This window comes from Elephas maximus, chromosome 15 (genome assembly GCF_024166365.1).
Source record: "Elephas maximus indicus isolate mEleMax1 chromosome 15, mEleMax1 primary haplotype, whole genome shotgun sequence".
In the NCBI taxonomy this organism is placed as follows: Eukaryota; Metazoa; Chordata; class Mammalia; order Proboscidea; family Elephantidae; genus Elephas; species Elephas maximus.
Genome location: NC_064833.1, coordinates 44,438,353 through 44,466,332, shown reverse-complemented (window position 1 = coordinate 44,466,332; position 27,980 = coordinate 44,438,353).

The window sequence follows — 27,980 nt, the reverse complement described above, 5'->3', positions numbered from 1 at the left end:
CACCTTCAGCTCTGGTTGCAAAATCATTCATTGGCAGCTGATTTGTTGAAGTCTTTTGCCCAAAGCAAAAGAAAACCATGATATTTCCAACTCAAAGGGAGGACAAAGGATGGGATTTTTGCAAAGGCAGAGCTCAGACATCTTTTATAATCTCCCAGTTGTCCAATTGCCAAACCTCCTGGCTACATTATTATAGCACTTCAGACCTGCAAAAAAAAGAAAAAGAGCAATTGTTAGTGCAAAATGTTTACATTCCAGGAGAGAATCTAGGATCTGCAAATGGGAATAAGCGATGTGTCCAGGATAGCTAGTGACAGACCAGATCCAGAGCCCAGGAACCCTGATTTTACCACCTGTAAAGATGTCCCAGTGGCACAACAGTAAAGCATTCGGCTGCTAATTGAAAACTAACCAGTGTCTCTGTGGGAGAAAGATCTAACAATTTGCTTTCATAAGATTACAGCCAAGAAAACCCTAAGGGGCAGTTCTAATCTGTCACATGGGGTCACGATGACTAGGAATTGAGTCAATGACACCTAACAACAACAACTGACCACTCACTGACCCTTTCTTGCCCCAGCTTTCCACATCCATCAATCAACAAGTTCAACTGATTCCCATTTTTCCATCCTTTCTCTTCCCAGTGCTACCACAAGCATACAAGTCCTTATCACCTCAACCCAGGATGAAAGAAGAATAAAGTCATGTTCTGTGTTAAGCGCTGGCAAACATGTGTTTAACCCTTACAACAATATATAAAGTGAGTAATAATGCCCATTTTTTAGATGAGAAAATGGAGGCTTGGAGCTGTAGAGTGATCACACAGCCAGCAAGTGACAGAACCAGGACTCAAATTCCTCATTCATCTGACTCTAGTTCCATGCTAGCAACCTCATCTTTGCACTGCCTCCCAAGACAATTTCAATGGCTTCTGAATTGGACCCTCTGTACTGAATCAGGAAACTCTGGTGGCGTAGTGGTTACGTGCTATAGCTGCTAACCAAAAGGCTGGCAGTTCGAATCCACCAGGCGCTCCTTGGAAACTCTATCGGGCAGTTCTACTCTGTCCTATAGGGTCGCTATGAGTCAGAATCAACTCGACAGCAACGGGTTTAGTTTGGTTTTAGTACTTAATTGTTTCAAACCATCCTGTACTCTGAAGCTAGATTAATCTTCTTAAAACTTGCGTTTAATCATTTCACTCCCTTCTTCAGAGGCCCAATCCCTTATCTTGTCATTTGAGAGTACCCACAATCTCTCATTTTCAGTCTTGTCTCCCAAGGCTCTTCCTTGCTGTTCTGTGGACAGGTTTTTGCATGCTTCATTGCCCTCTCCTAGGATCCCTTCCCCCTGGCCTCTTCTCCCTGAAAACTCCAGCCTTGGTTCCTTTATTTCTTCAACATGAACTGAATGACTACTAACTCCTCCATAACATTTATTGTCGAGAGGCAGTATAGCTCAGTAGACAAAGAGCACACTCTGGAAAAAGCTGCCTGGTTTGAATGCTGACTCACCACTTATTAGCTATGTGACCGTAGGCAAGTTACTTAACCTGTCTGCCTCTTCATTTTCCCAAAACATAAAATGGGTATAATTATGGCTTCTCCTCCAAAAGGCTGTTGAGAGGATTAAATTAGCTAATACATATAAAACCCTTGGAACATGCGTGGAGCAGAGTAATAACTTGAGAAATATGAGCTAGCCGTAGCAATAGTAGTGGGTCCCAAGCATTAGGCTAGTTTCTGGGATACAGAGATGAGTAAATACGGTCAGTCCCTTTCCACACAGTCCAACGAGCAAGGCAAGCATGTCAACTAATAATCATACCCCAATGTACCAAGTGCTATAACAGAGGCAGGTACAGAGGGCTGGAGAACAGGCTAAGGTGCTGAGTGTCTGAGGTAGGGCAAAGCTACTTCATCTCAAAGCTAAAGAAGCATCAGAGTTCTTCCTAGCAGCACCTGAGTCCAAATGGCTTTATCACCCAGGGCTGGAACAGAGATGCCTGTGGGGCTGGAAATGAAGTTGGAAAGGTAAGCAGGGTTGATCTGACGAACGGCATTGTGCCGTTCTGAGAAGTTTGTCCTTAACATTGTAAGCAGAAGGATGCCCACCCCAAACCATAATGATCTCAGCTTCTCTGGCTTTGTCTAATGCACCCATTGTGTATTTTACTAATACTACACTTATTTGCTGTCTTTTATTATTTCTGTGTAGCAAGCAGCCCATGCAAGCATTTCTAATCTATTCCACCATGCAAATCCACCCACAGAAAGCCCCTCTCAGAGACTTCCTATCCTAGGTTTCCATATTTTAAACCCCATAATTTGGCTACAGTGGCAACAGCTGACTAGACTAAGGATTAGCATCTGATCAAGGGTGGTTATCTCTTGGTTGGCCAGTGCCCCATGTTGTTGGCGGTGTGTGCTGCCAAGTCAATTCTGACTCATGTGCCCTCTAGGACAAAGTAGAACTACCCCATAGGGTTTCCTAGGTTATAATCTTTACAGGAACAGCTCAATAGGTCTTTTCTCCCACAGAGCCCCTGGTGGGTTCAAACCCCCTAACTTTCGGTTAGCACCTGAGCACTTTAGCCATTGCACCACCAGGGCTCCAAGTGCCCTATGAAGTGGCCTAAAACAAAAGCTCTGCCCAACAGTGCCATTCTCTCCTGGATGCTGACTGCCCAAATAATCAGTCTCTCTCTTAGGAAGTCTGAATGTGAGACACACAGACATGAAAAGAGACAGGCAATGGAAGCAAAGAAACTCACTTTGAAGAAACCAATAAGCAGAAGCCATGAATAAACAAGCATACGAGGTAGAGAGCAGAGTGAGTCAGTAGTGTCAGAACAGTGAACATTTACACAGAAATAGACGAGATGCTGTGACACGGCACACTAGCAGATGCAGCCAATAATGAGATAAGCCATGTTATATCCTAGACCAAGATCTAGTTTCCAAATATCATTCCTTTTTTGTGAGTTCAGGCAGTGCAGTGATAAGACAATTTCTTATTTTTCTTAATTCCCTGAGCATCCTCAAAATACACCCCAAAACAATCTGACCAAGTCTCTTTTTCTTGCAACCCAAATGAGTCTAACTAACATAATAGGGACATGCCTTTTCTGTCCAACAAGATGGTGTGTTTCATTAGCACTTTCTCATGGAATGGAGACCCTGGATGGTGCAAATGGTTGAAGTTCTTGGCTGATAACCAAAAGGTTGGAGGTTCGAGTCCATCCAGATCCTCCTCAGAAGGAAGACCTGGTGATCTATCTCTGAAAAATCAGCCCTTGAAAACCCTTTGGAGCACAGCTCTACTCTGATTCACATGGGGTCGCCAGGATTCAGAGTCAACACTTGATGGCAACTGGTATTGGTTCTCCTGAAACAGCCCATGCTTTGGCAGAAAAGTAAGAATGAGCCTGGCTTATATGGAGGGATTTCAAGGATTTTCATGTGAAGGAAGGTAGGCAACCTGTAAGGGGAGTAGTGAGAGACAGGAGGCAGGAGACGCAGGGAGGAGCCAGATCAAAAAGGGCCAACTATAGTAGGGAACCTGGGCTTTATCCTGAGATTAGGGGGCTCTGTTTAAGGGATAAGGAACCCTGGTGACACGGTGGTTCACCAATTGGCTGCTAACCAACAGGTCAGCAGTTCGAACCCACCAGCCACTCTGCAGGAGAAAGATGTGACAGTCTGCTTCCATAAAAATTTATAGCCTCGGAAACCCTATGGGGCAGTTCTACTCTGTCCTATAGAGCTGCTATGAGTTGGAATCAACTCAGTGGCAATCAGGGCAGGGTGCGGGGGCTGGTTGTTTTAAGGGATGACCAGGTTTGAGAGTGCTGGATAAAATGTTATAACTTTATCCAGTACACAGTGCTGTCTCTCTAAATGGAGACAAAGCAAAAGCAAGGTGTCTCAGTGGTGGAGGTAGATATAACACATTTGGGAACGCAAAGTAACCCTCTTCATTGAAAACCACTGACTTCTACATGATCTGTAAGGAAATCCAGCCAAAAAAGTAAAACAGAAATTTAGACAAACTGCATACTACAGTGCCTAGACATAGGAAGCTCCCCACAAGAGCAGCTTCTGCAACAATTATTTCCCTAAGACTGGACTGAACATATGTGCACATGCACAAAGAAGACCCAGAGCTTTTCTGAAAGTATATGTGAAATGGGACTCTAATTTCCCTAGGGAAAAACAATCTCTAAGGAGAGATTTGATCAAATAGGCACTCAGTATCTTACTTACTTGACCCTGGCCTGAATTTCACAAATGCCTGTTTCTACCCAACACAGCCCTGCACTGGGGAGAGTTCAGAAAGACAGTGGCTGCCCAAGAGTGCTAGGGTACTCCCAGTACCCAGAGTACCAGGGTACACTCTGTACCCAGAGTACCAGGGTGCTCTCTGTACCGAGTACCAGGACACAGAACTGCAATGAGCACTCAGGATTAAGTGATCCTCCTGGTCCATTTGGGCTTCTGAGCCCAGCCTACATTTGCTAACGTGCTGTTTCCCTGCTTCATCCGTACCTTCTATTTTCTCTTAACTGATGCCTTCAAATATCTCTGTGTGCACACAGGAGCCGCGGTTTTGCTGCCAATTCAAAGAACCTAGACTTCAAAGGAAAGACATCTCTAGTGCCCCCCATCCCACTCCCACGTTCCCACTGACCATTTGTCTAAGTCCTTCACATGCAGCAGAGAAAAGGCCGTCACATGTGATCCACCCCCCTCCACATCACGGTGGGGTTAATCAAGGTTCTCTGTGCAGTTTCTTCCACCATCTGTTCACACTGCCTTCTCCTGGAGACTTGGCAGGGAAACGCATGCTGTTTTTCATCCAAACTCAAAGACAGTGAGATTTTTCATACCTGCACGGGAACCTGTGCAAGTTATGATTCAAAGGAGCATCATGGGATGCAAACAGAAAGGAAAGCAGTCAGGGCGCCAAGCTGTGAATTATAACCAGCTTCCAGAACTCTTGGCCACAAGTGGCCATCAGAATGTACAGCTCCATTTCCTTCTTTTCTTTACAGGTTAAACTCTGTCAAATTTGATCCAACTCCAACTCAGAGTTCTGTTGAACAAATGATTGTTTTCTAAGCCTCAGCTGGTGGCAAACTCATTTTGAGACATATTCAATATAACTGAACCACAACATAACATAAGGCCCTTAAGGCAGTTGCCTCGGCCTGAATTTTCTTCTATTTTCTCTTGTTTTCAAGCCCTTTCTTCTTCTATTCATCCTTCCTGCTCGGTTCGCTCTTTTCTGTTTTTTGTCTTTGTTGAGTTCACTTTCTGGGCCTCATTTCTGCTTCATTTTCTAGATATCCTTTTCAGCCTTTTCTCCCTATTTCTCCTTCACTGTCTCTTATGCCTCTCATTTCTCCTCTTCTCCATTTCTTCTGTCTTCTGGCCTCCTCTCAATACTCAGATATTCAGAGATTTTGACACACACATGCCCTGACCCATCAGAACAAATATAGCAGTCAAGCTGCAACAGAAGCTGAAAGGTCCCAGCTTTGTCATAACTGGTGGTTGTGGGGAAGTCTGGGGAGATGGGTGAGGGGCAAGGGGCAGGGGCATGAAGACACATCTCTCAGGAGACTCCTGGCACTGCCTATTTACCAAGCAGTACGGAAGTATTTCAATCTTTTACTGATCGGTGTGGCGGTACCATAGTGTACCAGATTGAGAATGAGAAAAGTAGGCCCTGACGTTCAGGAACTGGTCTGGTACTATCACTAGGCCTTGTGTTGGTAGGAGCTGGATTGCACTGACGGTCAGGCCTTGTTGGATAAACCATTTCACAGAACACCAATATTCGATAAGACCACTCTATGACTGTGACAGATCAAAGCAAAAACAAGACCAATTCATAATCAAGCCTGAACACAGATGAAAATAAGAACATTGCCCAAAGCACGAACATGACCAAAGACCCCCCACCACCACCACCATCCTGGCAAACGAGTGCTGCTTCTGTACCAATTACAGCTCTAACCTTGATTCATTCCTCTCACCTTTAAATAAGATGGTTTAAGACAACCATTCATAAAGTTACCCCCACTTCCTGATCCAATCCAGAAAAAAGCTCCAATTTCTTGAACCCTCCCCCAAATCACTGAACACAAGCCCAAATCTTGTAATTGATTCTTTCTAACACACTTCTACTGAAGGGCCCACAGTTTCCCATGGTGTGTGTTCTCCCTCATTGCAACAAGCAATAAACCCACCTTGTTCAACAGCAGGTATTTTCTTGGTGGTCTTTGGCTGGAGGACACTGACAAGATAAATCCATATCCTGCCAAGAGCCTTGAGATCATCCGAGCCTCCTATGAGGACAACCAGTTAAGTTCCCTGAGAAAATATCATCAGGCCTTTCTTCCACGGCACCATTGGGTAGGTTCGAACTGCCAACCTTTTCAGCTAGTAGCCAAGCACAAATCATTTGCGTCACCCAGGGACCTTCAAAGGGAAGAGAAAGAGGGATCTGTTCCGTATCCTGTCTCCCTTCCCAGGAATACTGCCATGAGAGGAGCACAACAGAGAGGGCAGTCTCCATGAGGTGAAGAACGACGTAGTGGCTGCCAGATCTGTAGTGTGCCACTGGGTCAATTCTGACTCATAGCGACCCCATGTGTTACAGAGTAGAACTGCCCCATAGTGTTTCCTCGGCTATAATCTTACAGGAGCAAATCGCCAGGTCTTTCTACCTTACAGCTGCTGGGTGGGTTCGAACTGCAAACCTTTCAGTTAGCAGCCCAGAGCTTAACTCTTGCACCACTGGGCAAAATCCCAACCTCTCGGCTGGGGAACCCTGCCTTAAGAAGTCAGGGAAGAAAGTGCGCAGTCTTGTAAAGATGAATCCCTTCGCCTGCTTGAGGGTGGATTACCGCCCCCTTGGGACAGCTCATTACATGACCCTGGTGATTCCAGAGCATCCGCTTGCCTGGTGCTTACTCCCCAGCCACAGCCCCATTCCATTCTAGAACTGACTTACCTTCCCACGGAGCTGGATCATAGGTGCGAGAAAAAGGGACAAAAACAGGTGAACAAATATGACCCTACCTCCTCCCTGTGACTCTCCTTCCAAACTTGGTTCAGAGCCTCCAGCAGTCATGATTTTCCCTTCCATTATTGCTTTCAATTAACACAAAGGAAAGAGCTTAGAGCAAACAGAAAACTCAGTCCCTCAATGCTGATATCAGGAGGTAGAACCAACATCTGCATTTTGGAACATGGCTTTGCCTGAAGGTAAGCACAGGTTTCCGGGAACCTGACTGGCCACACGGTATGCCCAAGTTCATGTCATAATGAGTCTTGTTATGATGCAGTTCTTTCGTACTTTCAGACACTTGAAAGAAATATGCCGCTTCAGGAGGATGCATAATTGCTAGACACCAAATCATCCACAAACCAAGGATCGGTCCTAAATTATTCAAGATGTTCGGAAAATGCATATACAAAACAGATCAATCAAAGAAATCAAATACATATCCTGCTGTTTTGAGACAATTACGTGAGAAACATTTTGCAATCAAACACTAACAATTATTTCTCCCACTGAGTGGTATCAGAAAACCTGGAAAAATGAAATGTGGTACCATATCACCAACCCACAAAGCAGAAGGCATCATCCGGAGCACTGGACAATAACAGTAAGCAGAGTTACAGAGCCTAATAGAATCACAGAACAAAGGCAACCCTGAGGGAAACACCGTCTTTGAGATAACATAGTGATTATCTCCCTGCGTGAGCTTATCTTTGACAGGGGTGCTGCTGCGTGAGCCAAAGTTCTCCAAGGAAGCAAGACCTGCAGCACCAGAGCAGAGGGGAGGTTCAGCGTCCCACCAATGCGCAGGATCCTAGCAGTGAGACGGCTTAATCTTACACAACAAAGCAGCTGGCAGGTGTTGGGATGAAATCTTAGCATGCTAAGGAGGCACTTTCTCTGTGCTCACTAAAAAGATGTATTAATTGGGACAACCTAGTTGGAGTCCCTGGGTGGTGCAAACAATTAACGTGCTCAGCTGGTAGGAGGTTTGAGTCTGGTCAGAGGCACCTCGGAAGAAAGACCTGGTGATCCACTTCTGAAATATCAGCCGTTGAAAACCCTATGGGACAGTTCTACTGTGACACACCTGGAGTAGCTGTGAGTTGGAATCGACTGAATGGCGACTGGTTAGCCAACCCTAACTGCTAGAACAAATAAACCCCAAATTTTCGGTGGCTTAGTAGGATAGAGGCTTGGTTCTTATTTTCAGAATATTCCAATGTGGGTGTTCCTGGTCAGTGGGTAGCTCTCTTCCACATGATGATTTCCATCTCACAGCTCCACCACCCCGTCCAGAGCAGCAGCTCTCTGGCTTGGTTGTCCACTAGAATCCCCTGGGGAGCCATTAAAAATCCTGCTGCCCAAGCCACAGCCCAGACCAATTAATTAGCATCTCTGCAGCAGGGCGAGATTTTTTAAAGCACTCCAGACGATTCCAGTGAGCTGCAAAGGCTAAGCCACACCTCCAGAACCCTAGAATGCTCTACTTTGAGCTGGTAGAAGAGGGAAGAGACACACCCGCTTTCTAAAGCCCCAGGCCAGAAATGACATACATTATTCCTCTCTCTTTCCGTTGATGAGAAATTGTTACACAGTCACAGCTTTACGCAAGCGGAGCTGGAAAAGGTAATCCCTGTGTGGGTTGCCTCCTCCCGGTAACGTTTCTACAACATGGAAGAGAGAGTACAAATTTTTGGTGGTCAGCTAACACCTCGATAGAGTGGTGAGTAAGTGAGAAAGGCTAAGCAGAAGCAGGAGTCCCTGGGAGGTACAAACAGTTAGACGCTCAGCCACTATCCATAAGGTTGGTGTTTTGAACTCACCCAGGAGTACCTCGGGATAAAGGCCTGGTGATCTGCTTCTGAAAGGTCACAGCCTTGAAAGCCCTGGGAAGCACAGTTCTACTCTGAAACACATGGGCTTGCCATGTGTCAGAATCTACTCAATGGCAACCGGTTAAAAGGAAGTAGAAGCAGAAAAGGAAGAAAAGGGGTGAGGGTTGGAAGCAAAGCGACAGGCAATGATGACAGTCCAAAAGTTGGGGATTACCTGGCTGCCTCTCTCATTTGTGGCTGTCACTCAACGTAAGAATAAAAGCCTTATCTCTCTGTCAACCCTTGGACCTACCACCTTTCTGTCGGACCAAGAGTTTTTGTTTGGGGTTTTGTTTTTGTCTTGGGCTTTCCACGAGCATGCTCTCACTTATCAAATCGTTTTTTCTGATACTGGTGTGACACTGAAAGCACAAACACTGGATGGCGTTCTCATCTCCCCGCTCAACTGAAGGGCCCTGAAGAAGCAAGGGCTGTACGTGACCATTCGTTTCCTCACTGAGTAACTAGAATTGTTCTTTGGGGGCAGTAGGTACCTCACGTACACTTTCATACCCCACACTGATAGTATGTATGTTGTTGTTGTTGTTAGTTGCCATCGTAATCCCATGTGTGCAGAGTAGAACTGCTCCATAGGGTTTTCAAGGCTGGAAGCAGATCACCAGGCCTGTCTTCTAAGGGGCCTCTGGGTGGGTTTGAACTGCCAATCCTTTGGCTAATAGTGGAGCACTTAACCACTTGTGCCCCCCAGGGACTCCTCGATAGTACAGATATGAAAAGCTTACGTGGTAAAATCGAGAGCTTTAGCAGCTAAGGACGATGTTAATAGAACCCCATCGGCCAGGAAATGTAATGGCCTCTGTGTTTAAAGCCAAAGGAAAAGCCCGTTTTCTTCTTGGCACCAATCTGAAAGCTAATCTTTCACCAGTAAGCCAAGGGGGAAATCTCTCCCCAATGTCACAGTTTAGCAGAAAACACAGGGACGGAGCTCAGAGGAGGTGGCCAGAGTAAAGCTGCTCAGAACAGAGATAAGACCAAACCCCAGAGCCTTGGGAAAACAGACCCTTCTGACGACGAAGATAAGTAGGAATCCAGCATTTTTCCTGAGCATGTTGAGGGATATCAGACTCTTTTAAATACCATTAATGTAGAATTCAATGGTTAACACACTCAACTGCTAATCAAAAAGGATGGAGGTTCTAGTGCACTAAGGTGCCTCGAAAGAAAAGCCTGGCAATCTGCTTCCAAAAAATCAGCCGTCAAAAACCCTGTGGAGCACCGTTCTACTCTGACATACTTGATGTCGACATGAGTCATAATCAACTCAATGGCAACTGGGTTTCTTTTAGAACATTTTCATCATCCTGGAAAGTTCCCTCATGCCTATTTGCAGTCAATACATGCCTTCTTCCCCAGCCCCAGGGAGCCACTGTGCAGAGTTCTGTCTCTATAGATTTCCCTTGCCTGGAAATTTCATGTAAGTGGAATCATACAGTCCGTAGTTTTTTGTTTCTAGTTTCTTTCAAGTAGCATAATGTTTTTGAGGTTCATCTAGGCTATTGCGTGTATCAGTTCATCTAATGTCTTTTTTTTTTCTAATAATATTTCATTCAGTTTTTGGCAAAGGTCTACACAGCAGTTTAGGTTCCTATTCAGCAAATTCTACACAAGCTGTTCAGTGACATTGGTTACCTTCTTCACAACGTGTGAACGTTCGCATTGTGTCCATTCTGCTTGCCCTGTTTCTATTAATCTAGTTTCCCTGCTCCCTTACATTCTCATCTTAGTTCTAAAGTAATTGTTGACCGTTTGGTCTCATGCAGGTGATTTTTTTAAAGGAGGATAGTTCTTATGGGCAATATTCATTATTTTTCAAACCAATTTGTTATTTTGCTACAAGGTGATCTCAAGAGTTAGTTTCTGTTCAAGGTTTGGGGACTGTCTCAGGGCAATAGTCTCGGGGAGTCCTCCAGTCTCCACCAGTCCAGTAGGTCTGGGTTTTTTTGGAGGAAAGGTTGGTTTTTTATTTATTTATTCATTTTTTAGACGTTTAAGGAATCTCTCCAAGTGTTAGTAAGGGTCAGATGCCACAAGGAATCAACAGCACCCCACAGAGTGGTTTAGGACAAGAATTGCATGGGCCACATGGGAGAGGGTCAGCAGGATGAGGAAGGTATATGAAAAGATCCTGGATCAGACTGGGACCTAGACAGCTCCTAGGCCACTCTGATAAGGGTTTCACCAGGAGGTTAGGAAGTGGACATTAACCTCAACACCACTGGATGGTATTCATGATTGTTGCAAGTAATCCAGCTTGGGTTACCTATACAGTCATTCTTGCTGTCATTCCCAGCAAATCTCACTTGTTATCTTTATAAAATCATAATATAGAGAACCCCTTCATGTATTAATATGGTCTAGCCTGATTAAAAAAGAAAAAACTATTGCCGTCCGGTCAATTCTGACTCACAGCGACCCTATAAGACAGAGTAGAACTGCCCCATAGGGTTTCCAAGGAGCAGCTGGTGGATTTGAACTGTTGACCTTTTGGTTAGGAGCCAAATACTTAACCACTGCACCACCACGGCAGTTCAAATCCACTAGCTGCTCTTTGGAAATCCTAGGGGGCTGTTCTACTCTGTCGCTATAAGTCAGAATCAACTTGACCGGAACTGAGGCAGTTCCTAGGCCACTCTTTGATAAGGGTTTCAGCGGGAGGGTAGGAAGTAAAAATTAATCTCACAACACCACTGGATGGTATTCATGATTGCTGCAAATAATTCAGCTTGAGTTACCTGTAGTCATTTACATATGTTCTGATTCCACAATAGGGGTTCTGTCATTCCCAGAACTAGCACAAAACGACCACCTTCCCTTGCTGTCTGCTAAAGAGACTCATAAATCTGTATATTAAATTGGAGGCTTTCTCACAGTCATTCAGATCTGATGTCTATTTTCCCAGTAAAGCTCTCCTCTTCCCATTCTTACAATTTGTGCTTCCCATCTGTTTGTGCTGTTTCACTCTGCATATGAAAAGGCAGCAGTAATGATTTAAATCTGACCACCTACAAGTACCAAGCTCAAGTGGTCAATAAGCCTAGGATGAGGTCATCTTCATGAGGTCATCTTCTTGACTTTTGTGCTAACAAGTTGATAAGGGCTGCCCCTGTTTTCTTCTATGTATTTACACTCAGGGCTGTATACCTCAATGTGGCCCACAGCTACAAAGGAGAGTTTCTTAAAAGTCAAACTTCTTCTTGGTCATTATATAAGTGAGGGCAAGCAATGTGACCTTAACAAATAGCCCCCAAAGATTTAGAAGCCTAATGAACAAATGTATTTATTTCTCCTCTGCAGGCTAACAATGGATCTGCCATCTTCATAATCCAGCTTCCAAGGTATCCCTGGTATTGCCATCCCAGTCATCCAGAAGAGGAGGGTTTTAGGGGCCAGACCTGAGAGTCGTACATATTACTTCCACTCACACACACCCCATTGGAGAGGACTGAGGCACACGGCCACACCTAAAGGCAAAGAAGGCTAGGAAATGTGTTCTTGCCATGGGCCCGAGAAGGGGAAAATGGATTTCGGTGAATAGCTAGTGGATTTTACCAGAGTGTTTTTCGATTGCAGGTTGCAAATCTTTAATGTGTCATAAAGTCAATCTGTTGTGGTTGTTGTTAGGTGCCATCAACTCAATTTTAGACTCATGGCAACCCCATGTGACAGAGTAGAACTGCCCCAAGGGTTTTCTAGCTCTAATCTTTACAGGAGCAGATCACCAGGTCTTTCCCCGTGGAGCCGCTGGGTGCTCTGGTTAGCAGTCAAGCTTAACTGCTTAACCATTTCACCACCTAGAACGTGCGTATTAACATTTCTTAAGATGGAAAGAAGGCAAGGGAAGAGAAGAGGAGCAGAGGAGAAGGGAGAGGAGGGCTTTGAGAATATTGCATGTAGTAAGGGTAACCCATTGAAACCAAACCTGTTGCCCTCGAGTGATTCCGACTCATAGCGACCCTAAAGGACAGAGTAGAACTGCCCCACACGGTTTCCAAGGAACACCTGGTAGATTCGAACTGCCAACCTTTTGGTTAGTGGCCGTAGCTCTTAACCACTACGCCACCAGGGTTTCCCTAGTAAGGTTAAGTACTGTTTAATGAAATGTGTGTATCAGTTGTGTGTGCATACATACTAAGTCACAACGTACAATGATTAATGCTTGAAAGCCACTAGATTAGAGTCTTCTCAAGTATGCTGTGTAAAAATCTAGGAAGATGATATTTTTCTCAGCCTACTGATATATCTCGTTGTAACATCAACCTAACACTATTCATTATTCACTATAGAGTGGAATTCTGTGTAGGATGCCAGAGTGGTGGAAAATGTTCACTTGTTCATCCATTAATTTATAAAGAAACAGAACTAGATTTATAGTCAGAAAACCTGGATTCATCACTCCACAAATATTTATTAAAAACTACTATGTACAAATTGTAGCCCTGGTGGCACAATAGTTAAGAGCTACAGCTGAAAACCAAAAGGTCAGAAGTTCAAATCCAGCTGCTTGCTCCTGTGGGGGCAGTCCTACTCTGTCCTATAGGGTCGCTATGAGTCAGAATCAACTTGACAGCAATAGGTTAGTTTTTATGTGCAAATCTATCTTGGAAGAAGTACAGCCAGAATGCTCCTTAGAAGCACAAATAGTGAGACTTCACCTTACGTACTTTAGACGTTATCAGGAGGGACTGGACCTTGGAGAAGAACATCACGCTTGGCAAAGTAGAGGGTCGGTGAAAAAGAGGAAGACCCTCGACAAGATGGATTAACACAGTGGTTGCAATAATGGGCTCAAGCATAGCAATGATTATGAGGATGGCACAGGACTGGCAGAGTTTCATTCTGTTGTACGTGGGGTCAATTATGAGTCGGAATTGGCTCCATGGCACCTAACAACAACACCAATGTGCCAGTTACCATGCTAGATGTTGGAGATAAAGCATTAAGCAAATCAGTCAAGGTCCCTGCCCTCATCTTTATTTTGAGAAACAAAGGCTAAACAATATAACCCAGATAACTACAGAATGTGAGAGGCATTCTTAGTGCTTCGTTTCAGCACTTATAAAATAAGTATTGTATAATTCATTCTCCCAAGGTATGTGAGGGTGCTTTGTAAGTGTCTCTACCTAGGTAAGGAATGACTTTATTTATTCAGCAATGGTTTGCTGAACTCTGACCCCATGCCCAGGAGCGTGCTAGGACAATGACAGTTTTTTACAAATCCAACAACCTTGTTAGGAAGCAGCCTCACCTGCAAACCAAGAACCAGGGCAACAGCTCTCGGAGTCTAGACAGCTAGGTAGCAGGACTTCAGGTCATTCCTTTGCTGAATGGAAAAACTCTGAAAATGAGAGCCATTTTCATTCAAACGCTCCTCATTTTCTTTTTCCCTTTATCATTTGCTGGAATAGAGAAGTCATAAAATGGATACAATGCCATTATTAACATCATTATCAACAATGCACTTATACAAATCTTTGTGAGGGTTAGATTTTAACATCCTCGCCTTGCACTGAGTTCTGAGCTGGCTACACCCATCTAATTCACGACGACAAAACAGGTTAAGCCCATGCGTGATTTATTTTTGCTCCTATAGAAAGTTGACACTTTATTCATTAAACTACTCACTTTAACACATTTCTAAATCATTGCTTTCCACTCTGATCGGGTCTAGTTTTCACTTCTGAGTTTCAGCTGGAATGGCTTCCATAATGAATTCTTTTTTTACCTGACAAGGGAAGTTAAAACCTCCCCCTACTGAACATTTAAAAGGGAAATTCAGGGCCTTTTTTGTCAGGCTGTTTATCATATCTTGCAAATACTCAAATCCATTTCCTTTGGAAAAGGTTTGTCTTTCTATGACAGGCATATAAAAAGGTTTTATTACAGTACTCTATTCATTGGAGCTGCTCTGCCTGAAGATAAAAAGGAATTCATTTTCTGGATTTTCCTTGAATGTCAGCTTTATAGTTTCCTTCTATTATCAGAGTTCTTAACCCAAGAACAATGGGAGTGGAGGGGGGAGTAGGGTGGGAAGAAAGAATTCAAGCTGATACACAATATCCAACTTCATTATTGACTAACATAGAAATAAAAAAATACCAAAATAAAATCTGAATTTGAACTAAAGTGGTAAGTAAAGACATAAAAACATTTCTATAGATATTTAAAAGTGAGAAGTTGTTGGATTTGCTTAAAACATACTACACTGCATGGCTTCCCAAATCTTCTAGAAAATCTTGTCAGTGTCATTTCTTCAGGACCATCTGATCTGCTGACCATGGTATAGAGCAGTGCTTCTCAGACTCTACGTGCTTGTGAATCACCAGGGAAGCTGGTTAAAATGCAGATTCCCGGTCAGTGGGGCTGGGCTGGGCCTAAGAATCTTCATTTCTAACAAACTCTCCCATAGACTGCCAGAAGAACAAACCAATCAATCTTAAAGAAATAAAACCGGAATTCTCCTCAGAAGCTAGGATGTTGAAACTTAGTCTTACTTACTTTGAACATGTCATCAGGAAAAAAACAACCCCTAGGAAAGGACCCTGTGTTTGGTAAAGGGACAGAGGAAATGAGGGAAAGCCTCACTGAGATATTGACACAGTAGCCACAGCTATGGTCTCAAACATATCAAAGATCATGAAGATGGCACAGGACTAGGCAATGTTTCATTGTTATACATAAGGTTATACATGAGATGGCAACCAACAACTACAACAAGCTCCTCCATGATGTGGATGCTGCAGGTAAGGGACAACACACTGAGTAGTCAGGGTGTAGAGCTGGAAAGGCTAAAGCAGTGTGTTACGGGGCTGGGTGGAAATGCTCATTAGCTTCACTCTCATCTTTGGCCTTGATCTGTCTGAATAAAAGTCTTGAAATTACATGAGTGGCTGGGGTCCCAATTTCATCCTCATTTGTGCCTGCTGCTGGGATTCACCATTGTCTGGGTATGCCTGAAGGACTCTTGGAGAGTCCATGTCTGATACTGACCCCATCCAGTGCCATGAACTCATGTTTGAGGCTTATGGAGGATGCTGAAGATGGAAGCCAAAGGAAGAACAGCAACAGACTCAGAGACCCACACAGGACCACCGTGGTGCCCAGGTGGCACCTGTGTTGTAAAAAAAATCACAAAATTTAATAAAGCAAAAAGAAAGTTTTATTCAGTATATATTCCAAAAAAGGCAAAAGTGGGAAGTGGACAAGCATGCTGCTACAGCCATGTCTGCCCGAGTCCAAGGAAATATGACAGAATAAGCAAGAATGGGAAAAAGGACAAACATGCTGCCACAGCTATGTCTGCCCAGGTCAGAGGAGCGTTACAGAACCATCAGTATATATATAACATTCATAAATGAGCGAAAACCATTGAAAGCTTCACCTTTTTACAGACTGGCTAGAAACTGTGATCCTACAATTTGAATTGTCTTTCTTAACCGTCATTGGTACGGGTTTCAGTAATGACAGTCAGGAGGGTCTTCATTGGTCCAACAAATTTTCTATTCGCTAAATGCCAATAGTAAAAGACAACAGTGGAAAGTCTTTTGTGTTCTGTTTGACTGGCTTATGTGAAAAGTTTCCTAAAAGATGTTTTCCAAGATTATCTTAGCTATCATCTTTATACCTCAGGGCCCAGTTGATGTGCCCTTGTGAGTTCTTGTGAGCCCTTGTAAGCCCAGTTCCAGCTGGGTCACATTCGCTATGCTCAACAACAGGGAATAATGATTCCAATATTATTTTCTAAATCACCTGTGGCACAGAGTGGGCAGAAGGGGCACGCAGAGGGAGCCAGGCAGCATGGGCCCCATCAGGGTTCACTATTTGGGAAGCGTCAGGAGACTGTACTCTGAGCACCAATGTCTTGGAGCAGTGGCTGCAATGAGATGCTGTTCTCAAACCACAGACATTAACAAGGGGGCTCAAAAGGGAAACACTGCTCAGGAGCTCTGAGGCAGCCCCAAAGACTTCCACCAAAAACTTGGTGGAACTTTGATGGCTAGTGATTAAGTGCTACAGCTGCTAACCAAAAGGTTGGCAGTTCTAATCTACCAGGTGCTCCTTGAAAACTATGGGGCAGTTCTACTCTGTCCTATAGGGTTGCTAGGAGTCAGAATTGATTCGACAGCAATGGGTTTGGTTTTTTTGTTTGTTTGTTTGTTTCCAGTCATGTAAACTCAGGAGACTTGAGGAAATTTGGATACCACCTGCTTCTAGTCACCAGAGACCTGTGGGCAAGAAAGTATGATGAATCATTGCCAATGTATCACAAAACAACTCAAATACAAATAGCAAGTCATCAAATAGTAAGCCATATTTACACCTTTCATTCTCAGTTCTCATTTTATAAGCTATTGAGATGACCAGTCCCCAGATCACAAAAAATTAAGTAATTATGTAGTGATAAACAGAATTGGAGAAGAGAAAATAAGGAACCCTTAGTCTAATATCTATGGCACCAAATTTTTGAAGCACCATAAGTTTAAGTGAAGTCCAATAAGAAATGCATAATAGACTTTCTTCCTTGCTAAGCCAGAGACATATTCGATCAACTTCTGGCCCTGAAGTGGGCCACACAGATTCAAGGTACGACCATCTTTGTAGTCCTCAGACTCTGCTTTTAGTGACTTGCCTGAAAAAGATGGGGAGTTATGTTGATAACAGGAGCGGAGTAAAGGAGAACCTGACACCTCCTACTTTTATCATAAATGAATGAATGAATGAACCAATCAACCAACCAACCAACTAATGACATTTTCTGTCCACCTACCCTTCACCCACAGGTAACAGCCAAAAGGCTTTCCATTGCAAAGCCCTAGGAGGCTGGCCTTGGGCAGTGAAATGTTCAGAGCAGTGACAGGCAGGACCTTGCCAAAGGTGGTGTGCATATTTGTTGCTGTGGAAGGTAGGTTAGCAACCACAGTGCTACCCCTGGGAGGCACCAATGGGTGAGAGAAATCACACTTTTTTGCATGGTGTGAGCAGACTGGTAACCAATTATGTGAGACCCTGGGGTTAGCCTTTGTGAAAACTGGTATATGTCTCTTTTTGGTGTTTGTAGTCTCTTTAGTGGTTAGTTGTAGCAGCTCAGGCCCAGCTGCAGCTTCATCCCCACCAGCTCCATCATACTAATTATGTAACCTTGGACAAGTTACTATGCCATGGTTTTCTCTTTGGTAAAATGTGGGATAATAGTAGTAACAACCTCAGAGTATCATTATGCAAATACATGAATAATACATGGAAGCCCCTTAGTACTGTGCCTGGCATATGGTAGGTGCTCAATAAATGCTCATTGCTGCTGCTTCTGCAGTTTTTGCCCTGACTGCTACTACTAGGAGACAGAGTAGTGTAGTGGCTAGAAGCACAGGCTAAGGAGTCATTCCCTGGGTTTGTACCCCATCTCCACTGTTAACCATTGGCAAGTAACTTAAATGATCTCTGCCTCGGTTTCCTCACCTGTAAAGTGGGGATGATTATAACAATAACTAGCTTACAGGGTTGTTAAAAGAGTAAACGGGATATTCCACAGAAAGCACCTAGCACACAGAACCCAATACATAGTAAGTACTACTTGATAAATGTGTTTGCGCTTTTAATATTACCATTATTACTTCTAAGCTGACACCTTAAAGACAGGGAGAGTAGGTTTCATTCGAGCTCTGTACTACATGTTACAAACCAACATCTTGGCACAGGCACCTTTGTACAACTCACTCATGCATTGGCACTATTTCCCTAATCACGCTATTTCAAAAAATGCTACTTATTAGTGTCAACCCCAGTGAGAAAAAAAAAGTAAAGTCATTTTCTCAAACTACTGTAGCTCATTCTCTTGCCCAGACAGAGAGCTGTAGTCAAGAGTGGAGATGCAATTTTCTGAAGCCTTGATGAAATCCTCATTTAAACCTTATAAACACTGCAAACCATTTTTGAGGATTTGGATTTTTCCCTACCTGCCAGCTTCTCACAGCTTGTCTAAGACATACACTTGGATAAATGAAAGAATTTTAATAAACAGATCCTGTCTCTTTTGCTTTTGGGTATAAACAAAAATTATTTTCCAGAATCTTCCAACAGACTGTAAACAAGTCTTGTTTGGGATTTCCTTAAGTTTGGTGCTGTGTTCTCCCTGAAGGCTTTGCAAGGGCAAGTGGTGGGAGGGAGAGAGGAGAGGGGATGTTTTTTAAGGTTATTCAGTCCTCCCGGAAAGGTGAACCCAATGGACATAGCCCATCAGCACAGAATTTCAAATATACCCTGAGAAGCTTATCCCATTACGTGTTTTCAGCAGTTAGAAAAACTACCACCATCCGAATGACTTTGACTCATGGCAACCCCATGTGTGTCAGAATAGAGTTAGGCTCTTAGGGTTTTTAATGACTGGTTTTTTAGAAGTAAGTCACCAGGCCTTTCTCCAAGGAGCTTCTGGGTAGACTTGCAACTCCAACCTTTCAGTTAGCATCCAAGCACAGTAACCATTTGCACCACCCAGGGACTCCTAGAAAAGCTGGTTGTATCATAAAAGACCAAACAAACAGCTGGCAATTAGTGCTGGCTCTAGGCACTGTTTTCCTCTTAGGCCCTGTACGTTTCTTTTTGTCACTTCTCACCGAACACCTTTCAGAGGACTCATCTTCCCTGCCCCCACCACCCTAGTCTCCAGTATATACCACATTACACATTCCTGATAACCTTGAATGCCCAGGACCCATGGCAAAGAACATCTCCCCATCCTAGACCTATTCCTTTTCTCTCCCTCCATCACAATTTACCCATCCCATTCACTGAGAGCACTAGAGGAAGAAGGAGGTTCAGGAATCAATGGAGGAAATGGAATAGGTATCTATAGGATAATCCTGATCAGAAAGGAGAAAATAGAGAATAAAATTTCAAATTCGTATGGAATTCCAGACTTTCTGGAGCCATTGAGGTTGGATGACCCTATTACCCTGAGGAAGTCTTTAGATCTTGAACTAAAACTATCTCCTAAAGTCATCTTTGAACCAAATAATAGTTTAGCCTAATTAGAAAAGAATATCTGCATTAAGCAGTATATTCTCTTAAAGAATTATCTACACGTGATCAAAGTGACAACAGCAACCCAAAAGGATAGATGAGAAGCTTAGAGGGGCAGTGAGTTTGTATTAATGACAGCGAAATAGTTTGGAAAAGGTTGTCAAGAAAGGAAGCACAACTTGAAGGATGTAACCAATGTTACTGAATTGTACTTGTAGAAATTGTTGAAGCGGTGTATGTTTTCTTGTGTATATTTTCACCAAAAGAAAATTTAATTAATTAATTAAAAAAAAAAAAGATTGCCTATCCCAACTTCTCAACTTCTACCTCATCGAGCCCCTGCTCTCTTCTAATGAAAAGAAATCAGAACCTACCTTATATAAGGCAAAGAGGCGACTGCTTATGTGATATGATCTGAAGCACTCCATATTGAATGCTCCCTGCCCCCACAAGAAAACTGTCTCCCATACATCTATCACATTCTCTGAAATACCATCATTGGAGTTTTGTTCCTTTGGATTCGACATTTACTGTTTCCATGAGTCCTCTGTTGAATTACAATAGCACTTTGGTTAGACTAACACATAAAGGCATTGCCAGGAATAGAGAGCTCATGGAGACTGGACCACAAGACAATGTGGGAGATAGAAATAGGTCTACCCAGTACTTGAAGAAGAGCAGAAAAGCTTCCTGGATAGACAAACAAAGGATAACATAAAGGCCCTGGGTTACAAAGAAAGTCCAAGAAGGAAAGGAAAGTTAGGATGAATTGAAATTAAATCTCATTCATTTCACAGTACTGGTTAGTTCTGGACAGCAGTAGATCAGAAGTGGAATAATAATTGGATAAACCAATCCTTGGTGTAGCATGTTATCTGGTAATGTGTTACCTCCACTGTCTTGTCCTGATCAACTTCTCCTTCTTCTCCTGCTCCACCCAGTGAACTTCTGCCTTAAATGAATCGAAATGAATCGAAATGTGTACTCTAAAAATGACACCAAATACAGGAATCAGGTACTGCAGCAAGAAGACAAGGGGTATATTTTTGATGGGGAGGTGGAGACCTTTCAACAGGTATCTCAAATCACTACATCTTTATGACAGCTTGTTGCATTATACATAAGACTGGGCTTCATCTGTTGATTAGTTTTATTCTGTGTGGGTCTTACAGAGCCTAGGTTTAGTACCTTTAGTAGCTGGGTAGTGTAGACAGTTAAGCTCTGTGCTACTGACCAAAAGTTGGCAATTCTAACCCACCCAGACATGCCTCAGAAGAAAACCCTAGTGATCTGCTTCCAAAAGCTCACAGCCATGAAAACCCTGTGGAGCACAATTCTATTCTGATACATATGGTATTGCCATAAGTTAGAATCAACTCAAGGGCAGCTGGTTTTTTTTTTTTTACTCAAATATTAAGTATTGGGTATTGAGTATCACCATATGACAGGCACTCTTAGGCTTTGGGAAGCCAAAAATACAGCCATATTCCTGAATTCAAGGACCTCACATCATGGTAAACCCACTCTCAAAAAAATCATAGCCCTGATTTGTAGGATTTGCCAAGTTCTATGACCTAAATATTCCCACCATGGCTGCTAACAAGCTACCAAGAGTTTAACATTGGTTCACAACTCTCCTGAACATATAACAGTTGGCTCTCATGAGCTGCTACTAGTGGGCTTCAGCACAACCATTAGACCTTGCAAGGAGGGAGATAACCCGTTAACCATCAGCTATAACACAGAGGTAGACACAGAGTGCTATAGAACCAGAAAGGTAGAAGGTAAATTCTACTGGCAGAGGATCAAGGGAGCCAGAAAATAAAAACCATGAATTTCAGTCATTGAAGGATAGTGTACAGATATTACAATGTCCCATTAGACCATAACCTAGCTGCCTTAGTTATCTAGTGCTGCTGTAACACAAATACCACAAGTCAATGGCTTTCACAAAGTGAAATGTATTCTCTCACAGTCTAGGAGGCTAGAAGTCCAAATTCAGGGTGGCAGTTCCAGGGGAAGCCTTTCTCTCTCTGTCAGCTCTGGGGGAAGGTGCTTAATCAATCTCATCAATCTTCCCCCGGTCCAGGAACTTCTCAGCGCAGGTACCCCAGGTCCAAGGGACATACTGTTCTTCTGGCTCTTCTTTCTTGGTGGTATGAAGTCCCTCTGTCTCTCTGCTTGCTTCTCTCTCTTTTATATCTCAAAAGAGTTTAACTCAAGATGCAAACTAATCTTGTAGATTAAGTCCTGCCTCATTAACATTATTGCTCCTAACCTCACCTCATTAACATCATAGAAGTGGGATTTACAGCACTTTTAAGAAAATCACGTCAGATGACAAAATGATGGAAAATCACACAATACTGATAATCATGGCCTAGGCAAGTTGATGCACATTTTTGGGGGACACAATCCAATCCATGATACTTACTGAGGACAGAGACTGTGCTCTCTCCTTTTTTACTGTATCTTTCAGGGGGCTTTTCAGAATATAACATATATTATTGCCATTAAACTGAGATTGTGAAGGAAAGGGAATCTCATATGAGTAACCTGTCCCTTTCCGCTGGTGGCTGTCTAAGTTGTTTTCAGATTTTAAAAAAGGAAACCTTGCAACTGCCGAGTACACCCTGAAAAGTCATTTTATTATTTTACTTCAGTTTTAATTAACTGTACATATGGCTGCTCGCTCTCAGGGTCTTGTAGCCCAGCTGGGGGTGGATCCTCCTGGCATCTGGGCTGAGTTAGCATGCACCTTTGCAATTTGGGTCTGTGACAAGAGGTTGTGAAGGAGAAATGCAGGAAAGGTTACAAACTCAGGTGCCAACAGCAACTGCACTGGCTCCTCTGAAGTGAGACCAAAAGGACAAATGGTAGCGGAGAACCGTTCCAAGGTAACAAATCAAATTCACTGTACAGCAGAGGTTGGCCAAGGACCCAGCAGGCCCAGTGGGGGGCTGCACAGGGGCTGAAGTGGCTGCAGGTTGTAAGACTCAGCAATTTTCAAAATAAGAAGTCAGTGACATGTCTCTAAATCCAGTAGACGAGAATGCCTAGTGACCCAGAAAACATCACTCCACGAAGACGCAAGTCACCCTGACAACCACTTTTGATTGTGCTACTGCTGTCTCATTTTTTTAATGCAAAGCTCAAAAGACACTTAGTGGAAAACAGGTTTGTGACTCTGGTAGGCCGCATAGCTTGCCACCTTCAGGAAACAAGCCTTTCTTTCTGCAAAGTGTATGGTTCCATGAACTTATTTAAAATTGCATACTGAAGCTGTGTCTACCAATGCTAAAACAACTCACCTGTTTGATTATTTTAGTTGGGAAAAAAAAAAATCAATCTATTATTGATATTGAATAGGCAAAACAAACAGTTGTTGGACTAAATTTTCAACTGGTTGCTAAGGCATGTGAAATAAAGACACTATTCCAGGGCATGTGTAAGAAATGTGAAACAAGGAAAATACTTAAAAGTAGCTAGCAAAAGCCTCTAGTCATCTGAAGACATCAATTATAAAAGGCAAATCATAATGAAATTTTCTTGGATTCTTTTACTGAAATGAATAATTCTTCTCTACTGCTACCAACTTCGGCTCTTCCCCTTTCAACAAAAAATCTTTGTATGAACTCTTAAATTCAAATTTTCTGCAACATAAGTACATCATCGATTGCTCCAGGGTACCTGCAGACATTTTCTTACTAGCAGAAGCACAGTGCTAAGTAATATCTCATTTACTATTCCCCCAGTTTGAGCATAAAAAGTCACTAGTCTGAAGACCCACTAAAACCAAAAATTTTCCTAAAAATCATCATCATTTATCCCACTAACCAACAAACCCTTAAATATTAATGTTATTATTGAATATTATTTTTTTTGCAATCCAGATACTTCAAAAAGGTATTTGAGGTGATTGAGACAACAGACATGTATTTCTCAGTCATAGAAATAAGGATAAAATATCAAAATCCATGCACTTGAGACAATGAAGATTATTATACCAGAAATCCAGGCTAAGAAGGGTTATTATAATTGAATCCTAAATTCTGCTTTGGATTTTTTAGTGGCAAATAGGAAATCTGGTGAAGTATATATTAAAATAAAAACAAATTTTTTCCTTGATGCTGAAATCTAAGAGAAAATTGTTGCATGAATTCTTATATAAAGACCATTAAACAACAATAATAGGCAAGTTTTAAGACAATTAAACATGTCAATATGTTCTTCATGTGAGAATTTCTTGTATTCAACCCCAAGAATTTAATAGTAAAACATAATTCTATGAAGGCATTTCTTCAGAGAAGCAAACTAATGTAGTCCAGGTAATTTTCTGGGGTTGTAACTTGTTGTAAAGATACAGCCTGGAAAATCTAGATTAGATGATTAGAAATTCTGTTAGATTTCCTTTCTCAAATTTAAAATATCATGATTGTGCTTTTAACAACCAGTTGCAGACTGAGCTCTCTTGAGCGTGTCTATAGCCCTGTTGATGGCCTGCAATCAACTCCACATGCTTTAGGTAACAAAAGTGCAGGGAGAAAGATGTCATTTGGCTATGAAAATCAAAGAGCAATACAATAGATTTCAATCGGGGTACTCGCTGTGCCCATAGCCCCTTGCAGACATATTTGCTGTACCAGGTGTACTTGGTCAAAGCTGATTGGTCAGAGAAGTCACCTGAATTAAAGGCCAATACCCTATGATATGGCCTGGCTTGAAACCATGAACTTGTCCATTCAGATTCTCTCTGTCATTTAAGCCAAAAAATACAGAGATTGGGGCAGTTAACTGTGGCAACAGCAGCTGAAAGATCATGACGTAGATAGAAGTCAGGCAGGGTTCACATTGTTGTCAAACCCTAGAAAGTGGCCTCTGTCTAGTGTGCTCGGGCCTGCCAATAATCAGGACACGGCCTATGAGAAAGACAAAGTAAACTTTACTGCAATGCACAGAGCAATGAGCAGGCAGGAAGTTTCTCAACTCTGACTCTCCGGCTATGGGGAAGCAGCGCTTATGTATGTTTTGGGCAGCAAGATGGCGGCTGCGCAGGCGTACTGGGGAGGAAAAATTCTAGAAAGAAGAAGTTGCAGGAACTATGGTGACCAGGAAACAGGAGGTGACATGATTCTTGTCGGACCTCTCACTTCGGAATGGGGAACGGGTGATGATTTTCCTTCTGATTCCTTCCACTTGTTGCTGCACCCTCTGTGGGGTCAACTAACAGTCACAAATGGCCCTTTTGCGCATGTTCGGCAGGCCAACTCTGGCTTGGGCTAGTTTAAGGAAATCTTTTTTGACTAATGGAAATTTACTAGCATTCATAGGGTCAGGTTTCAATGTTGCTCCACTGCAACCAAAGTTTAAAAAGAGAGAAAGCTAAGAGAAGCAGAGATATGAAGCAGAGAAGTACATAGAGACAAATAAGAAAAAGTTGCATTTTAGGGAGAAAGGATAAGAGCAGGCTTGCAGAGGGGGCTGAGCCAGTGCTAGAATTCACATCCTTCAGCCTGTCTCTGCTGTATAAGCCCTGACCTTTCCGCAGTCAACCTGACTCCCTTCCTGTCTCGTCCTTCAGTTTTTCTGCCTTCTGTGTGCATGTAGTGTCACTGAGTTGGAATCAACTCATCAGGAACAAGTTTTGCTTTGTGTACATATATCCTTAAAAAGCTGAACTACCTGAGGAAATTTTCTAAGTCACTCCTATTGCACCCAGAGGGAATAAATTAAAAATATTGTTTTACCTGTAGACAAGGTGTTTCACCTATGCAACGGATTTAGCCACAGACAAAATTGTTCTTAAGAAGAATCTTCTTGAAGGCCTCGACAAATTTTAATCAATTGAAGCTCCCAAGTTTTAACAATGAAGTGCAAAAGAAATATTTCCTGAGGGATGTATTTAAGAACAAGTATTACCAATTTGCTACCTGGAGGGAGAGCGGGGAGGGTTGAGGAATGATAGTAGAGCTTCTCTTGAATATCTGATTTTAAGCAGCATTGCTTCCTGGCCAGAGCCAGTTGAAATGGTTATAGTTACAGATGGGTTGGCCCTAGATAATCCAAGACATGTTGACTATAGGCCATCTGAATATTGAAGTGTCAAATGAAAATAGCAACTTTGATTTGGAAGAAGAATTAATGAAAGAAAAAACAGAAGAAAGTTGACTAAAGATGTCTTTTCTAGGATCATACAGTCTGGGTTTTGGTTCTGGCTCCTAAATTTGCCAGATTTGGAACCTTGAACAAGTTACTGAGCTTTAATTTCCTCACCTGTAAAGTAGGGTAATCATAGAACCTCCATCATGGGTGTTATGAATTTTAAATGAAATAGTGTATTGAGATCACTCGGCATAATGCCTGGCATAGAGTAGGCACTCAGCAGATGTGAGTTCTTACTACTCTCTCTCCTTCCGGAAACCTGGTTTCAGTTATTCCAGTATTCTCAGGAGTCATCTGGGGGAAGTTTCAAAGGAAGTGCAGAACATGCTTAGGGAAGGTGGCTCATGTTGATACAGTGACATGAGGATATTTTGGGATTAAATGTATGGATTTGAAAAGCTAAAGTTCTAAGAGCTTGGTTGAGGATGAGAAAACCAACATTTTAAATAGTGAAAATTCAAATCTCCATTTAATGATTTGGCTTCCTGTAGGAAAAATATTTACTTAAAAATACAAACTAAATAATAACACACATGAGGGACATTCTTTGTAGTTCAATCATGTATATGAGACTAATGGGCACATCAGCCCAAAAGCAAGGAGGAGAAGGCAGGAAGGTACAGAAAAACTGTACGAATGGAAACGGAAAATCTGGGACGGAAACGGGAAGTGTGTTAACACATCTCGAGGTTGGTAATAATGTCACAAAAAAAAATTTATGTATTAACTGTCGCATGAGAAGCTAATTTGCTCTGTAAATGTTGACCTAAATCACAATATAAATAAATAAAGCAAAATCATTCAAAAACTTCTGCCTTTTACCATTTTTGCCCTCACTATTATTGCTGGGGGGCTCTGGTGGCACAGTGGTTAAGAGTTACGGCGGCTACTAACCAAAAGATTAGCAGTTCAAATCCACCAAGCTGCTCCTTGGGGAAATTCTATGGGGAAGTTCTACTCTGTCTTTAGGGTTGCTATAAGTTGGAATCAACTTGATGGATATGGTTTGTTGCTGTTATTAGGTGCCATCAAGTTGGTTCTGATTCATAGTGACCCTCTGCACAACAAAATGAAACATTTCCCAGTCCTGCACCATCCTCACAATTGTTGCTATGCTTGAGCCCATTGTTGCAGCCACTGTGTCAATCCAACTCCTTGAGGGTTTTCCTCTTTTTCACTGACCCTGTACTTTCCCAAGCATGATGTCCTTCTCCAGGGACTGATCCCTTCTGATAACGTGTCCAAAGTATATGAGACAGAGTCTCACCATCCTTGCTTCTAAGGAGCATTCTGGCTGTACATCTTCCAAGACAGATTTGTTTGTTATTTTGGCAGTTCATGGTATACTCAATATTCTTCATCAACACCACAAGTCAAAAGCGTCAATTCTTCTTAGGTCTTCCTTATTCATTGTCCAGTTTTCACATGCATATGAGGCGACTGAAAGCACCATGCCTGGGCCAGGCACACCTTAGTCCTCAAGGTAACATCCTTGCTTTTCAACACTTTAAAAATGTCTTTTGCAGCAGATTTGATTAATGCAATACATTGTTTGATTTCTTGACTGCTGCTTCCATGGGTGTTGATTGTGGATCCAAGAAAAATGAAATCCTTGACAACCTCAATCTTTTCTCCACTTACCATGATGTTGCTTATTGGTCCAGTCGTGAGGATTTTTGTTTTCTTTATGTTGAGGTGCAATCCATACTGAAGGCTGTATAGTCCTTGATCTTCATCAGTAAGCACTTCAAGTCCTCTTCACTTTCAGCAAGCAAAGTTGTGTCATCTGTATATCACAGGTCGTTAATGAGTCTTCCTGCAATCCTGTTGCCCCGT